Here is a 17460-nt window from a genome sequence, read left to right on the forward strand (position 1 = left end):
TTAAATAAACCTCTTAACCAAATATCAGCAAAGGGAAGACAGGAGGGACGGTGGGTTTCCCCTGTTAAATGTTTAGGTTGAAGCCTCAGGTGAGGAAGGCAAATCTCAGAGAGCCAAATCCTGTGATTTAGTGCCGAGGTCATTAAATTCCACCAACAGTCACAGTGCCGTTGGTGATGCAGGTCCCCATTAGCACTTCTCAGAAGGCTATGTGCCTGCAGAAGGCTGTCCAGTAACGGTAAACAAAATAATGACAGCTCAATGTGTTCTGATACGCAGTATAGTCATCCTGAGGTATTGAAATCGTATTCATTCTCCTGTAATAAAACTTTTCCGAAAATGAAAGGTAGGAGTCCTGGTCTAGATCCTAATCACAGATGACAGTGACCAGCATTTTAAGAGTGGAGAAGTCAGCAGATTCCACCTCCTTTTTGAAAATGGCAAACCTTGATTTATATTCTTTTTTTCTGGAGGACTCAAATGCAAGCAGTTGGCTCTGCCAATTGTGGAAGAATCTGCATCTGGCCTTTATCCTGGGCCCATCTCTAATCTTGCAAGCCACATCTGGCCACTGCTTAGAGGCACTGCTCTTCCCAGTCATAGAGTCATAGAATCATCCAGGCTGGAAGGAACCTCCAAAGATCATCTAGTCCGGCCTCCCCACAGTCAGCAGGAACACCCCCAACTACACGAGGCTGCCCTGTGGCACATTGTGGTAGTTCAGTCTGAAGAAGGTAAGAATCCTGATTTTATTTAAATATGACATGGCTTGGGTATTTGTAAGTATACACTAGTCCTTTGCACAAATAGATGCTTTTATTGGACAATGCTCTGGCTGTGTCATCTAACAGAAATGTGGGAGGAGAAGGAAATAAAGGGCAGGCATCCACATCCATGTCTCCAAGAGCTGGATCAATCATCTGATAGCAATATTAGCAAAAGTAATCAACTTCTGCAGCAAGATTCAGTCTAACCAGTCTCAATCTGTTATTCCAATAAAAGTCACACTCATTTTACATCACTGTAGAACAGGAGACAAAATAATTGCCCTGGACTGCTGACATATAAATGAGTGCAAACTCAAACACATTGACTCCACCAGGTAGCATACAGCAGTAACAACAGCAGAACACTGCTCATATTTTATTGGGTTAGAATATTCTACCAGCAAATCCATAATAATTAATATAATAATATTTTAATATGTCTTGAGTGCCTTACCTGTAGTAGTAAGTAGTGTCTTACCTGTTTTGTGGGGCCAGGTGGAAGAAATGGCATGCAAGTGACAAAATCTCAAGCTAAGCAAAAGATCTTCTAGCTTATCATTACAACTAGCTACTTTGCTCTCATGCAGTCCATGTACAGGCAAAGTGAGAACAGTGACAACAATAATACCTGAAAATCCAGATTCTTTCAATTTTTTCTTTTTCTAAGAGTAGTCCTTTGAAAAATGCTGTAATGAAAATATATTAACATAAAGCAGAAAAATGAGACTAAAAAAAAACTCGTTGAATTAAGATGAACAGAAGGAATTGGGAAGAAAAGAGGGTCATGGGAAAGCCAGAGCAGATGAAAACTGCGCACATGTAGCACAGAATTTTGCTATTTTTTGCAGATTGTTCATACAACTATAACACTCATCGGGAGCTACATGATAGCTCTTTGTTCAGGCATTCTCACTGATTAAATCTTGGTCTTCAACCTAACAGCTAAACCTGCAGGCAGTAGGGATAATGTCATTGTTTGATCTATCTAATTAAGAGCTTGGATTCTGAACATATGTAAAGCAGTCAGATGCCATAGAGATGAATAAAAATGCATGCAACATAGTAACAAGAATAACAGTTTTTTTCTGGTAACTGGATGGAAGGAAATTATTGCAGTAGCACCACGGTTTCCTCAATAGGATGGCTGTTTTGTTGGGTTATCTTCAGAGTAGCCCAGCAAGGCACTGCTAACTCTGCATTTCCAGGAGCAGTAAGGCTTAGGGTACACTGGCAGGTGAGGGGTCTGGAGAACAAGTCCTATGAGGAGAGGCTGAGGGAACTGAGCATGTTTAGTTTGGAGAAGAGAAGGCTGATGGGAGACCTCATTGCCCTCTACAACTACCTGAAAGGAGACTGTAGAGAGGTGGGGGTTGGCCTCTTCTTCCAAGGGAATAATGACAGGACCAGAGGAAATGGTCTGAAGTTGCCGCAGGGGAGATTCAGATTAGATATTAGGAAGAATTACTTTACTGAGAGAGTGGTCAGGCACTGGAACAGCCTGCCCAGGGAGGTGGTGGAGTCACCATCCCTGGAGGTATTTAAGAAATGTGTAGACATGGCTCTTCAGGGCATGCTCTAGTGCCCAAGATTATTGGTTTGTGGTGGGGTGTTTTGTGTGGGGTCGTGGGTGTGGGGTTTAGTTGGTGGGTGGTGTTTTTGGGTTTGTTTTGTTTTTGTTTTTTTTTTTTATGTGGTTGGACTCGATGATCTCGGAGGTCCCTTCCAACCACTAAGATTCTGTGATTCTGTGATTCTGTGACTCTGCACCAGCCCTTGCATGTCTGTACCCGGTGTTGCTTTTAGACAGGCTGCACACTGTGGGTTATGTGGGTCCAGACACCACAACACTTACCTCAGGGAAAACCCACGCCGTGTCCTGTCCTTCTACGTGCAGTGCCTTGCCGTAAGGCAAAAACCTAGAGCAGGCAATGTGTGGGTTGCTTGGTAGGTGTTGCCGGAGCATCCTACGGTTCAGTGTGGTAAGTACCCAAATACCTCTTCATGCTTGAGGGGGTAACCAGTGGAGGAAGGAAAAGAAGGGCAGTGAGTGATCTTCAGTTTTCACCAGTGCAAACGAAGGCAAGATGCAACCCCCTTTCTCTCTGTTAGAGGGTATTTTTCTGGGTGACTTCCCTGCATGGAGGTAGGTATTGCCTCAGCTGCTTAGGTGTATCCTGACAATAGTGCCGTCACCTGCAATCTCTTTGCAAGTGTTCTGCACCAATCCCGCTGGCTCTGTAAATCAAGTTTCTTGGGCAAGTACTTCTCACGCAGTTAATCCAGGCACATCATCAGCAGCAGCTCTATCAGATCCAAATATGGATAGCTGGTAATGAACGACAATAAAATTCTACCATGTACTAAAAATATCTTTTTGGTAGCCCAGGAATACATGTTGTCCTTTCCTCTTTTTCACCCAAAAGTACAGAATGTACATAGTGCCTGCCTTAATGATCAGAGGAGGCATATATATTTTTTCTTCTGTGCTTACCTTAGTTTATAGGTTCCAACCCAGACAGAAGGAAGACAATCCTGAAGATCTTTCAGTCTTACGGTTACTACATTCTTGCCTTTCATCTATTTTGCCAAAGTATCCAAATTATAAGAATGACGGTTTAATCCAGAAAGGACAAGAGAGGAAGAGTTTCAAGGATAAACCTGGTAGCTAAGGTCTTGTTACAGGAATTAGATTAATTTAATGCTCATTTAATGCTCAGACACCGTAATGGCAGCCCTCAAGACAAAGTTTCTCTCTATTCGCGGAACAGGCTCAGGTCTTGTAACGTTTCAGCGTTGCTATGTGTTTTATTTTCTTATCAAGGTACACCTTGTAGGCAGCAGCTATGCTTGTGGATGTCTTCTGTGAATCCCCTTGTCAAGAGCCTGGCTTTATCCCTACATGCATGGGATCTGAAGAGAGAGGTCACACAGCTGGCACTGAGTTTTACCATTGGGGCTGTAGCTTCTCCGTGTTCAGGTAGAGGAATGAAGATGACTATCTACCACCCAGGGGGGGACAACACATGAGTACCCCAGGGGACAGTCCCTGCCCTGACAGGGGCAGGGAGGGGAAACTAATGCTGGTTTTGTGCCTCTCTGCTGTGAGCCAGTGGGACTCACAGCTCTAACAGACACACACCGGAAGGGAACAAGACAGGTGCTCTGTAGCCTCTTGGCCACCAAACTGTCAGGACAGTGATAATCTTTGATTGCTTCTGGTTTTGACTGGATCTGAAGTGGTGATATGGATGTGTAAAGGTTTGTACCCTGTTACCAGATCCCTAAGCCATTCAGTGTCTCAAGTGTGCTCTCATCTTACCAAGTAAGATCATCTTTAAAAATGCATTTGGTATCTGTCTCCTAACAAATTCTGTATACACACAATATATACAACAGTAAAATATGTGTTTATATAAAATATTACATTTTGCATTGATATTTATATTCAAGCAAGCACAATTTTAAATATAAGACTACACGTGTAATGTATGTGTACAGTACATTGACAAGATTTATGTAAACATTATACTACTAGGATAAATGTACAGATGTTCTCAGTGTATGTAAGACATTCTAAGATTAGCAGTTAACAGTATCATTGCTATTTGGCTTAGCTGGTAAAAGGTAAGAGCATGTGAGTTAATAACCCTCCACAGTCCCACTATGTGACAGTGGGAAAATAAAAGAGAAGGGAGTAAGTCAACTTCCCTCTCAGCCTGTGAAAAATCTAAGCATTGATGTGACACTATGACACATACTGACTTAAAATATCTTTATGATTCAGTTTTGCCCTCAGATGAACATGCATTTCTCACACTTAACTCTTCTCTGGTAGTTCCACCTTTTCAAAGGACATCGAAAATAATACAAGTTACTGTCCCTGCCTGACCTCCTCGGCACATATGCATGAGCCAGGTGGGTATGTAAGATGTGAGCAAAAAATATGGGGACCTGGCTGGCAAGCTGTCTGCAAACATGAACTAAAATGCAGAAGATCAGAATCAATTCCCATTTTGGAAATTTTGGCTGCCAGTTTTGTAAGTACTAAAATCCCAACCAACCTTTACATCTAACCTCAGCAGTACTGCATTGTTCTCAGAATTTCATCCCAGTTCCTGCCCAACTTTGTTCTAAAAAATCACTTCAATGGACTTTATGAAATTTATGTCAAAGCAAAATGTTCCCAGTTCAGATACCCCCCCAGACTGCACACTCCTAGCAGACACTGCAGGCCCAGAGAATGGACCTCTGCATTTGTAAATCCCCTTGCTTACTTGCAGTTTTCCTTCTGGAGCTCTGCACACTGGAAGAGCTTGCTAGGAGTCCTTTTCCTTGTTTTTTTGTCTGTGCAGAAAGCAGCAGTTCCACTGAAAAGCAAGGGAAGCAGAGAGAGAAGGCCAGGATTTGTGTTTAAATGCGTATGTGTAAAGGTGCACTTTCCACTGGGCAAAGATGGTCCAAAACACAGAGAAGTTGTGACCCCACCATGAACTCAAGAGAAGCTGTGTGCTTCTGAGAGGCAACCCCTGTTTTCCCCTTGTGACTAAATACACTTACAATATTTACATCCTCTTTTTTTTTTTTCCAGAACAATTACTTCTTCCTATAATTAAAATCCTCATTGTCATTTGGCAACTCTTACGTGAGCCAGAGAGATGTTTATGCACTGCCTCAAGTACTAACAAGACAGAGCTGCAAGCTAAAGCACACTATGATTTAAGAAGGTATCTAATTTTTGTGTTTGCTTGTTTCTTTTTATATACAGTGAAAATGCCCATCTTAGAAGGGGACTGATATCCTTGTTATTAGTCTTTTGAACATAATGTTTAACATTTATTTTGATAAAATTGGCAGATGATGATTAAGAAAGGCAGCTTCATGAGCACCCTTGGCTCCCCCTTCTGCCTTTTAGTGACATCATAGGTGGGATGGAGAGGATCAAAAGCCAGAAAAAGCAACTGTATAAACAGTTCAGGTGGTAACTCGCTTCATTAGGCAGCAGAATATTTTAAGACTATTGATAATATTTAATCAAGCAGACGTGGCCTTATTTCATCAAGCAGACATGACTAATACTAAAATCTTTTTATAGCATACATTTAATTTAGACACCCTCTCCCGGTGATTGAAGTAATGTAGGGTCTGGTTCTCATTTATGCCTAGTCTCTATATGAATACTAACTTTATAGCCATAAACAGCCAGTAGGCTTATTGCAGGCATCAGAGGGAATGTGATTCTTTTGGAGGGATTTGAAATCTATAAATAAAACAGCATTAGAGAGTCTGTACGTCTACTCCGCAACAAAGGACAAGAAAAGAGAAAAATGCTGGCTCTTTCTCTTTATTGCCTTTTAAGAAGTAACAGCAAAATGTGCAACCCAGTGCACCATAGAAGACATCTCTAACAAAATGCATTTGATATTCAGAGCTGAAGGAATATTTGCTGCTCGAAGTGGCAATGACAGCTAAGCATTTCTTCAGAGCACTGCAGGCTGTTATTTTAAAAATAATAAGGGTGTTTCAGTTCTTCAAAACAAATAGTTTTACTTTTTAAACAGAAATGTAAACTCTTCTCATGAAAATTTCTATTTAGAGTCATTTTCTGGACAACAGACATTGCAGTGGATGCTGTTGCATTGTCCATTCTCATACTGAAAAGCTTTAAAAAGTTTATCACGACAAAATACTTTTCTGGAATTATATGTTTCAAAACAACCTTTGCTTCAAAGACTAAAACTTCTTATATTATTAGTAATGCAATAACTTTTAGAAAATATTTGGCAGCTGCTTGTGAAAAGTCACTTTTTCCAAAGTTTTTCTCCTAAATACTTTAATACACATAGGACACAGTCTAATTACTTTCAGCATTTACACATTAGAATGGAATGACTCTGAAGAAGCTGCCTATTGCCTTGGGTAAAGAATATAATATTAAAACTCTAAAGGAGTTCCTACCACATTTAACCCTTCCATAAATGTCCTTAAATGCTATTTTCAAAGTTTTAAATGCTTGTGAAGCAGATCCTGAAGAAACCCAAAGCACTGACTGAAGTTAGAGCTGTATGATTAGACAATTAGCAAATTTATCTGTGCAAAGTGAGATCAGCTTCAGTTCAATCCCCTTCAATATTTTCCCAGCCTGCACTTTAGGGCCCTGAACTTGATTCATCTCCCTGTATTTTCCCTCTCTGGTGCCCAGCCCCCATGCTGGAGTATAGAAGAGGATCTGTGGAAACCCAGGGGAAGGAGAACTGACAAGTCCTCTGAGGAAAGCAAATTAGGATACTTTTGGTGTCGGGTGCCATGTTGAAGAAGAGGGTGTGCAGTTAACCTTAAAAACATTAGCAAGCTTTTGCGTCTGCTTTTACTGAAGATTAGCAGTAAGACTTAAAGGCTGCATGGACTCTAGCGTGGGCTGATAAGCCTCAGAAATATCTTCCTGCTTTTTCTCGTAAAGACTGAGGAGATGTTTCTGCAACATATTCCTGTGGAGCTGAGATAAGCTGGAACGCCAGAGCGAGTCTGGTGTATTTATCAGTCAGTGAAAACCTCAGCTCAAATGAAACACAAGTTCAGAAGCTCATCAGTCACTTTTTTTAGTTTCCAAGAGATAAGCCAGGCAATGTTTATTAAGAGCAGTTACTGCACCACTGAAATGTAGTTAAAGAGACATGCTGTTCATAATCACCCCCTCTGTTATGTGTTGTGTTATGAACAGACTACTTTTAGATAGATGTTCTGGGGTTGTGCTCTACCTATATATTGTTTCTGAAGCTGAAGACAGCTCTGATTTAAGGTAGAGGCTTGCATTTACCACTGTTTATCAGTTTAATGATCAGCTGTGGTAGTATCCCGAAATGCTCATTGCATCAGTCTTGCAGGGGTCCTTTTTCTCCCTTGCCTCCCCTACCTGTGGGAAGATAGGAGAGGCTTAGGATTTAATGTGATCCTATCTGGGAAGTTCACTGCTGGTCAGTACCATGGCTCGTACTCACCTGAGTGTGGCTGGAGGATGAGATTTATCCCCTCAGAGAAGCCACCGCCTCCAAGGCTGAGGAGTCCAGAGTTTTCAGTTTTCAGTCCTGCTCCATCAACCTGACTGCAACATAGTGGGGTGGGCAGTTAGACTTTTTCTGGTTTTTTTAATCACCTGGTGAAATCCCTCAGTAGGGTTTAAATTTGCACTTAGATCATTTTAATTGCCCAGATGATCCAGCAGGAAAGTTTTAACTTCCTTTGACGATTGACAGGTCCTTTTGGGGGCCTGCCTGTAACGCAGTGCCTGATCATGCTCACCAGGAAGTTTATACCTGGTAGAAAGTGTCCTCTCAAAGACACTCATATGGAAAAAATACAATTTCTTTTGCTCTCTTTGCCTTTGTTTATATCTTTTACCTGTTGATCCATTAGCTTTGTTCTGCATCTAAGTTATTTACTGACACTTCAGGTGTCAAAGTGTTTAGTAAAAAACAAATCCAGCTGCACACAGAATTTCTTCCCAGCAGATGACAAATATTTTTTCCAGTCTTGCTTTTTTTCTTCATCAGCTGATGGACAGGGCATAAGTTCCACAGAGGACAGGTTTTGATATATCAATAGAAAATGCAATGAGGAGCTTGTGCAGCTCCGTGATCATCTTTTCAAGTAATAATAATTAAAAAATATATATATATAATGCCCGTCTTGTCTGTCTAAGGACTAAAGAGACTTCCCTTCCCATAATAGCCAGAGGGCAAGAGAGCTTCCATTGATTGCACACAATAGGACTCTTCTTGCAGTGATTCTCAGGACAGTTAAAAAAAGTCAGCTATTACCCAGAGCAATGAAAGGGCTAAAGATGGGAAGCAGAGAACCTGAAGGGCTATGAATAAAACCCGTCCCTGTTAGGAAACCAGCCTCATCAGGCTCTAATCAGTGAGGAACCAGCTGTGTTGCCAGGGCCTGAAATATTTAAATCCTGGTGACAGACAAGATACAAGTTGTGTGAGTCTGTATTTCAGGCTGCTTTCAAGAAGGAATTGACTGCTTTTGTGAGAGGAATGAGCTGAGAGAGTGGAAGAAAAGAGGAGGCAGCAATGGAGTTATTAATTATTGTGCTTTGCACAGCCTTCATCTCCTTTCTTAGAAAGCTGGAATTTAGGCATGGGTGAGAGGGTTCTGCTGCCAGTGGTGGTTCTGCCAGATTCCTCAAAGATGCCCATCAGCCTTTCCACTCCCTTGCAGCCCTGATGTGGAGGAAAATCTAACATTGTGCCAACCAAGGGGGCCCAATATTGCTAGAGCAAGGTCACTAAAAATATAAAGACAGGACCAAGTTCCAACATCAATTAACTACCATGAAATAGTTAAATCTAGATGTGCTCAACTCTGGTCTCCAGTAAACACTGAAGCCACTCCAGCTCCTTTTCTTTCTCAGAGTCAGCCCCCATCTCTCAAACCTTGCCTGCTTGGCGTTGCCTTCAGACCTCACCAATAAGCGTTGGTGGTGCTTTTTGTAAAATGGAGCTGTTTTAGCACTTGTCATCTGTAAGAGATAATGCACTGTATTTCACTTAAAAGAAGGAAAACTGTGGAATAGGTATCTAAGGAAGCAGGCAAAAAGCTGTCATCATTTTACTCTGAGTGACAACATTTTACCCTGAGACCCCACCTGGAGCACTGCATCCAGATCTGGGGCCCCCAACATAACAACATGGACCCGTGTGAGTGAGTACAGATGAGGGTCATGAAGACAATCAGAGGGCTGGAGAAGAGAAGGCTCCAGGCAGACCTTACAGCAACCCTCCAGTATCTAAAGGAGGCCTACAGGAGAGAAGGGGAGGGACTCTTTATTGGGCAGTGTAGTGTTAGGACAAGGGGTGACAGTTTTAAACTGAAAAAGGGGAGTTTTAGATTGGCTTTAGGAAGAAATTCTTTACCGTGAGGATGGTGAGACAGTAGAATAGGTTGCCCAGAGAAGCTGTGGATGCCCCATCCCTGGAAGTGTTCAAGGTCAGGCTGGATGGGGCTTTCAGCAACCTGCTCTAGTTGGTGGTGTCCCTGCCCACGGCAGGGGGGTGGGACTAGGGTATCTTTAAGATTCCTTCCAACCCAAACCATTCTATGATTCTACCATTTTATGGCAAGTAATTCTTTCCAGCATTTGCAATCTAAATTTCCACTTCTGTGGGTCACAGGATCCAATGGAAATTAATCACTTTTATGTTCATTTTTCAAAGTGAAACTGTACCTAGAGCTGTAGGTCAGACACCAATCTGAGTTTGTACAAACACTGGATAATTGTGCAAACAAGGCAGATCAGGGCATACTTCATGGACTAATGGGGAATATCTTTCAAAACCTGGTCATAATTTGCTTGTTATTACAATGTAATCTGGAGATGTCTGTATTGTTACCAACTCACACTTTTGCACTGTGATAATAAGAATTAATAATAAGTAATCATGCAGTGCTGGGAAGTAGATGCAGGGGACAAAAAGTTTCTAACTTTTTGAGTTGCGCTGTATTTTGCAAAATCTATCCTTTTTCAATTCCATATTTGAAAGGAAAGAGTCTCAAAAGAAAGTGAAACACAGGTCAGGAACACATTTTTGACAATTAAAGAAAATATTTTCTTTTGGTTAAGACCAGGATGCTGCCATCACAAATGCAGCATGAAGCCACTATGTGAACTCCTCTCTGTGGCTTTTGGGAAAGGAAAGCCATACTTGTGCTACAAATTATTATTATGGTAGAGCATGTGTTGTGGTCCATGTCCAGGATTTCCAGATACTGAGCAGTCCATGCTGAAATTCTTTGCAGCCATAAATCTAGCATGCCCCTGGAGCGAATCAAATTTACTGTGTGCTTATAGCAGCCAGAGATGCTTAGGCCCATGGAAACAGTGTGTCCTTGTGCTAGACACCTTGCAAAGACGGAATGGGAGGAAGGGTCTGGCTCTTGGAGATTAAAACCAAAATAAAAAACAGCAATAAAGAGTGAAGGAAGAATATATATGGAACAAACACTGTGGGAAGGACTGAAAGGGATTACAGGAAACAGACACGCTGCATGAGGAAGAAAACATCCCTGGGGACCCAAGCTAGATTAGTCCTGCACAAACTCCTTGCTGCAATGGCTCCTGCCAGCTACTCCACACAGGTTTTCCCAAACACCCAAAACAGCCTCAGAGCAGAAGCGGTTCCATGCAAGGTAGTACTTCTTAAAGGTGAAGAATGCCTTGTGGTTCCTGGGACTGGAGGAAGTTAGAGAGGGCTGGAACAGGCTGGGTCCTAACTTCTCTCTTGCCTAAGCACTGTCGGGCAGAAGCAGGACCGTCACTTCCATCTCACACAGGCAAACTGTGGAGGATCAGTGCACTTTTAAGGATCTGTCACTGACATCTGAAAAGAATGGCCAGAGCAGTATTTGCTTGTTTTTTCCTCTAATATGTTGTCTCCCTTTCTAACAGTGTTATGAAATGAGTCTGGAAATACAACACTTAAAATGTGCAGTGACCAAGCCACAATATGCTTCATGTTTATATAATCACTTCAGAGTGAAAAGAGCTTTGCCAGAGTCAAAGATTTCAGCTCCCAAGTGTAGTAGCACAGACATCACTGGTTCAGGTGACATAAAACCAAACACACAGTCTAGAGAGACCTTTGGAAAAATGGCTTGTGTTGGTCCAGGTCCAAGCAGGCAAGTACTGAATGGCCACATAGTCCTTCTCTCACACAAGAGCAACACTATGGTAGACCTCTGGCATCTGGAAGGAAAAACAATGCGAAAAAGAGAGCACAGAAGCAGCAGTGGGATGCTGGAGCTGGAGGGCAGGGAGCTAATAGCAACCAGAAGACAAACGCAGTTGAGCAGCAGAGAGTCACCACATAGTACAATAATTACATCACAAATAGTATGAGAATTAGCACTAGAGAACTGGTACCTAAGAATCAGTGTTCACAGCTTTCATATAAATACTTAAAATAAATGCCTAATATACAGCTTCTTCCTTCATATTTCAACAGTTTCTTTGTTTTTCATATCTGAACCTAGGAGCTGATTTTCTCCCTGTCCTATTGAACACATAGAGAGTATTGGGCTGGAATACTGTGTCTGCTGATCCCTTTCCGGAGTTTGTATCCTGGTATTCACATTAACAGAAAGTTCTGGAGGGCCATAAGCTATATATTCCAATTACATCACCTAGTCTTTGACTGCAAATTCCTAACCAGCTGTGAACGAAATGTGTCTTTTAACTAAATCTCTCATTTACCCAGACTTTGAGATCCTGCTCTATTCAGACTTGATCCACTGAGAGGAAGGTGAGACCAAACTTGAGAGACAGACCAACCCCAGTGGCTGACCTTGGTCATCTGTGGCATGGCCCTTCTCAAGGAAATACCTGACCTGAAAGGTTGAGATGGCTGGGTGCAAAACACCTATTGTTGGAGGGAGCAGCCCGCTGAGGCATCATCATGGAAAATGCTTATGATGCACATATGGGTTTGTCTGCACAGGGGAACTGGGCATATAGTCAGGCCCATCAGAGTCCAAGGCAAGATCTTCTGAGGAAAGGAGTTCCCTGATATTCCAAAGGGTGCAGGAAACCCACGTGTGAAAAATCAGTAGAGCGCACCACAACTAAAAACAGTGGCCGTGATGCATAAAATCAAGTCCAAAATAGGCTTCATGTATTTCTATTATTGCAGGAGTTACATGTCACTGGGCACTGTAACTAACATCAGGAAAGTGTGTTCCAAGTGTCTCCTCCCCTTGCATGAGGCTAGTTTGGGAAACAATAGGCTACCTAGGTTAAACCAACTTTGCAGGTGACATATTTGGGGGTATCATGAAACATAATTTGTCAGTTTGTGGCAAGTACGAGAACTCAAGGTCCTTCACAGAAGGTTTCTCACTTTGTCCTGCAAAGGCAGCTCAAATTTGTGGATCCGGCAGAACTTCGGCTACCAGTAAGGGATAACAGGGACAACAGGTCCTGTGCAACAGGGAGCTGGAAGTATCCTGCATGTTCCAGGGAGCAGTTATTCCTGTTCTACTATAAAGGACTGTGCCTGTAATTATTACTGCTGTGTGCAAGGTTTATTTCCTCAAGCAAAACATGACTGAATGTCATGCTTTTAAGTTTTAATCTGTTTATAGGTTTAAATAGAAAAGCAAAAAGGATTATTGTCATGAGTAAATACTGCAGGCATGATTTCCAAGGTTCCAACTCAGCAAGCCATCCTTCATCATAGCATATGTTCAGTGCTAAATTGGAAAAGGCTTCACTTAACTAGAGCCTGACTGAATCATGATAGCAGAAAAATACCTCTTGCCTCGATAACAAAGTCTCTATTTTATTTATAAAAATGCCAATGGCAGCAACTTTTTTATTAAATTCATATGGTAATATTCCCCAAGATCTCTCCATGAGATACAGATGGAGAAGGTCATTCTCTTCTGTCTTTCAGACAGCTTTGAAATGAGCAGATGCTGCTCGGTTATGTGCTTGATAAATGCATTTCGTTTTATTTCCTGCCATGCATAAAACTCAGCTAAACCCTATCTGTTCATTGCTTGTTGAGGCAGAATATGCATATGTGTATTTACGTGTATACGTTAATAGATAAACTTTAGCAGCCTACTTCACATAAAAATAAGAATTGCGCTGTTTAACAGTTTACATTTTACCTCTGACATCCTATATCACTATCTCTTGTTTTTTCCTGTTTCTTTAATGATTTATATTTTCTTTCTTCATATTCTCCCTAACCCTCTCCATACATCTCTATTACTTATGCTGTCTTCCGGCCTGATTTTCCCTTTTTTCCTGTTCCCAACCTTCATTGCTGCATTGTACAAGAAGCATGTGCGTGTTTCTCTGTGACTGCCTAATTTCTGATTAGGAAACACTTAAAGATGTGAAAACATTTTCTTCTTGTCCTGGCATAATACCACACACACCCTGCAAACACTTCATCCAACTCCTGCTGGTCAGCACTGTGGGTCTCATCTGTTGTGGTTGGTCATTGAGTCTAAATGAAGGTGTGGAAACCATGATCAGCTGCAATACACAATCACTGTTCACATATCGGCCTAGATGGTTGAATCAGCCTAGTCTGTCAGACTACAGCATCCCAGTCTTGAGGAGTATGGGCAGGAAGGGAAGATGAGGAGACATAAGAAGATACCCATCTCAATGGGCAAATGTAGCTCTGGGTAACTATTTTAAATTTAAGAATCCCTTTTATTAGTGCAACAACATCAGCTAAAGCAGTGCACTTCTTCCAATTTCCTCAAATAAGAACAAAATTTATGATGGGAAATTTCTTGGACTTGGCCAGACATTGAGTGGAACATCTGGGTAAGTGTTACAGAAATTCATGCTCTGAATCTTGAGATGAGGAGTTGGAGATTGAGCAAGATTCTGTCCTTAAACCTAACTCACATTCATCTTCCACCCCCAGCTCAAAAGCCTCTCATATTAACAGTGTGTTACCCCAAATTTTGAATTTTGCCCTTTCATGAAAGCCACACCTGAGCTGTTAATGTCATTTATTTCGAATTCTTTGAGGATCAGATAATATTTCTTGGGTATTTTTAACAGTTGTGCCATCAGCTCAAAGTGAAGACACAGTTCAAATGATCTTTCTTTCTATCTTTAGAAAGGAGAACACACTAGTATATATAATTGTATGCAAATCTCACTGTATATATGTTGATTTGGAAACTGCTTCCCACTTCAATATTTTTAGGAAAGTCTCCTCTCCTTTAGGATCTCTGTGTTTCAGCATTCTCTTCTAAGTCCCTCTCACTCAGTTTTGTGCTTGTCCCAGAATAGGTTTCCTGCTAGAGTGCACAATCTACTTCTTTGGGAAAGAAAGCCTCTTCTGGTCTTTCAAGCACCAGTAGGAAGTTTTTGGTACTCTGGCTCATGGGATATATGATCAGGTATTACGACAGGTATTCTGTCTATATCTTCTAAATATTTTGAAAATGGGAAAAGAAAAAAAAAAACAAAACCACAACACAACCTTGAAGAAAAGAACAACCACCATTTAAGATGTTTCTTTTAGAAATGTTTCCTTAGGTAGTATAAGCCGCTGGAATGCTAGCACCAACTCTTAAACCAAATAATGCTACCTTTCATTGGAGGTTCAAGAGCCGTTTAGCCCACTCAACTGTTATTAAATGCTACTATAACCCTTGTTGTAGGAAAAAAGGACGGCCTTCACCATGAAATTGAAACCTACAAGAACACGTTAGTCTAGGGAAAGCTAAATAACTTTCTGGCTGAGCCAAAAGCCTTATAAAGCAAGGGCAGAGATTTCAATTTTACCTGATAGCTATGAGAAGAGTTAATTTTTATCATTTTTCCAATGAAGGACTAATGAAAAGAAATAGTACAACAAAAAAGACTGTGCTTTCACCTTACAAGAAAACAGGCCATCTTGTTTCTTTGATTTATGCTGAGGAAACACCCACACAGTGTCCTGTACCTTTCACAAGAAACAAAAATGTCAACTCAAAACCCGAAGACAGACCTTACTAACAGACATCCCTGTGTCCTGCCTACAGCAGCTCCCGAAAACAAAGCCGATATTCATCCCTGCCAGCGGTCACCTCCCCATCTGCCCAGCACTGCACCTAGTCCCCCACCTGCCCCTCTGAGCCACTGCTGACATGCTTGGCAAGGGTTGCACCAGCTGCCTCAATGCCTCAGTAGAAACACCCTGAAATGCCCCAAAATGGCAGCGCCGGTTCCTCAGTACTCTTGGTGGGCCTAGCAAAGTCTCACGGAGCAGGGCTGGGACTGGTGGCTATTTGGAAAGGGTCAGGTAGGGACTAAGTAGGGATCTTACCTGCTGTCTGCTCAGCTTTCCCAGGGTGGAGGTTGTCTCTTTGCTGCCCCGTTGTGCCAGACTACCCTCATGGATGTCTCTTCCCTCTCACCTCCTCTATTCCTCAATGCATTTTAGCATTTCCTAATCCTAATCCTAATCATTCTGGCATTTCCAGTCTGCTGGGCTGGGACACAGCCTGTCCCTTCTTGGCTGGGGCTTTGCAACCCAGTCCCATGAGACTGGGGCAAACATGGGACCCCAAGCAAGGACGCCACCCAGCACAGTGTAGTACCCCATAGCATCAGGCTTGTAATCATATGTGTTGCCTGGCACAACGGAACTGGCATCTCATAAATATCACTGTGAAAATAATTAATACTAATACTAAATACTAATATTATCATTATTATTAACAAAAACAACAACAATAATAATAGTCCCAAATTTGCAGTACCTGCTCAAACAGGACTTCACGGGAATCCTTCCAGCAGTCCGTTCAGTCATCTGTTGAAAGGAGGAAAAAAAAAACCACCTACCCTAAAATGAAGCACTTGGTGCTCAATCTGATCAGCTTGGGAGGGATGAGAAACAGTCAAAAATGAACACACGGTTATGCTCAGCGTGTTGTGCTGCAGCAGAGCAGACCTGGTGTCTCCAGGAAGCCCAGAGCTTCTCAGCTTCTGTCTTTCTGAGCTACCAACCAACGCTCCCCTGTCCTTCTGTGGCTTTCATTTGAGGGTTTTGGCTATGCTGTGCATGATGAATGTTGAGACAGACAGGACAGACTCCTGCATTCTGCGTTGCTTGAGCAAGGAGTACATTTTCCCCGAGGTACTGTGCTGATTGATGTATCCATGACTAACAACACAGTATGCTTCTCGATCTTTTAAGCCTGAGCTCTATAGATCTTTCATTTCCAATTGTAGTAAACATTGCAGTTTATTTTTATTCTCAGTAACAACACTTCCTTGAACTAACTCTACTCCATTTTGACTAACAGAGACCTAAAAGGCGTTGTTCAGCATTGTTTTCTTGGGAATGGTTTTTGCCAGATTCACATCTGAGAAGAAGTTGAGACTGAATTTCAGGCTTCATGGAAGCAACTGCTGTCACAGATTTAATCTCAAAGTAGTTATTGTCTCAAAATTTCAGGTATGTCCAAATCCCTTCTGGAGTATTAAGGATCTGACCAAGGCAGAAGATGGGGATTATTCTTTTGGATTCGGTCTAGAGGCATAATCTTGGAATTCCACACTCAACACCTTTAGTATCAAACAATCCCATTTTGGCCTCATCGTAAATCCCAGTTCCAGAGTACGACGGTTCAGTGAAATGTCTGGAGTAGCTTTGCTTTAATGTGGGCAAGCAGCTGATTCTCCCTCCCTCTCCCATCTTGCTGTTTCATTCTCATTAATGTTTCCATTCTAGCAGAATTTTTTCCCAGAAAAATCAACCTCAGAGCAGACACTCAACATTTCAGCTTGAATTGTTTGGCAAAGTGATAAGCAACGGAAAGCAGTACTTTTTAATGGGAAAAAGAGTTGCACTGTAGTCTCTGTACCACTCATTATTTTAATCTGTTTGTCTAGCTGTGGTACTGCCAAGGCATTTATTACTAGAATATTAGGGCACTGCCTAAAGGTCAATTACTTCTCCAGCCTTGCTGCAAAGATTTAGCAAAACAAAAAAGGGAAGTTTCCCTTCCCTCATGCTTGGTATATACAGGTTTGGCATCACAGGAAAAGCACCTTGTTAAAGTGGGGGTAGAGGAGGCCTTTGAGGTACTCAGGAACTCCCAAGATCTGCAAACGGTCAATCTGAAACACATTTTTTCTTCTAATTGTAGGGGTATTTTCAGTTTCTTCAAT

This window comes from Calidris pugnax, unplaced genomic scaffold (assembly GCF_001431845.1).
Source record: "Calidris pugnax isolate Ruff unplaced genomic scaffold, ASM143184v1 scaffold2, whole genome shotgun sequence".
Lineage (NCBI taxonomy): Eukaryota > Metazoa > Chordata > Aves > Charadriiformes > Scolopacidae > Calidris > Calidris pugnax.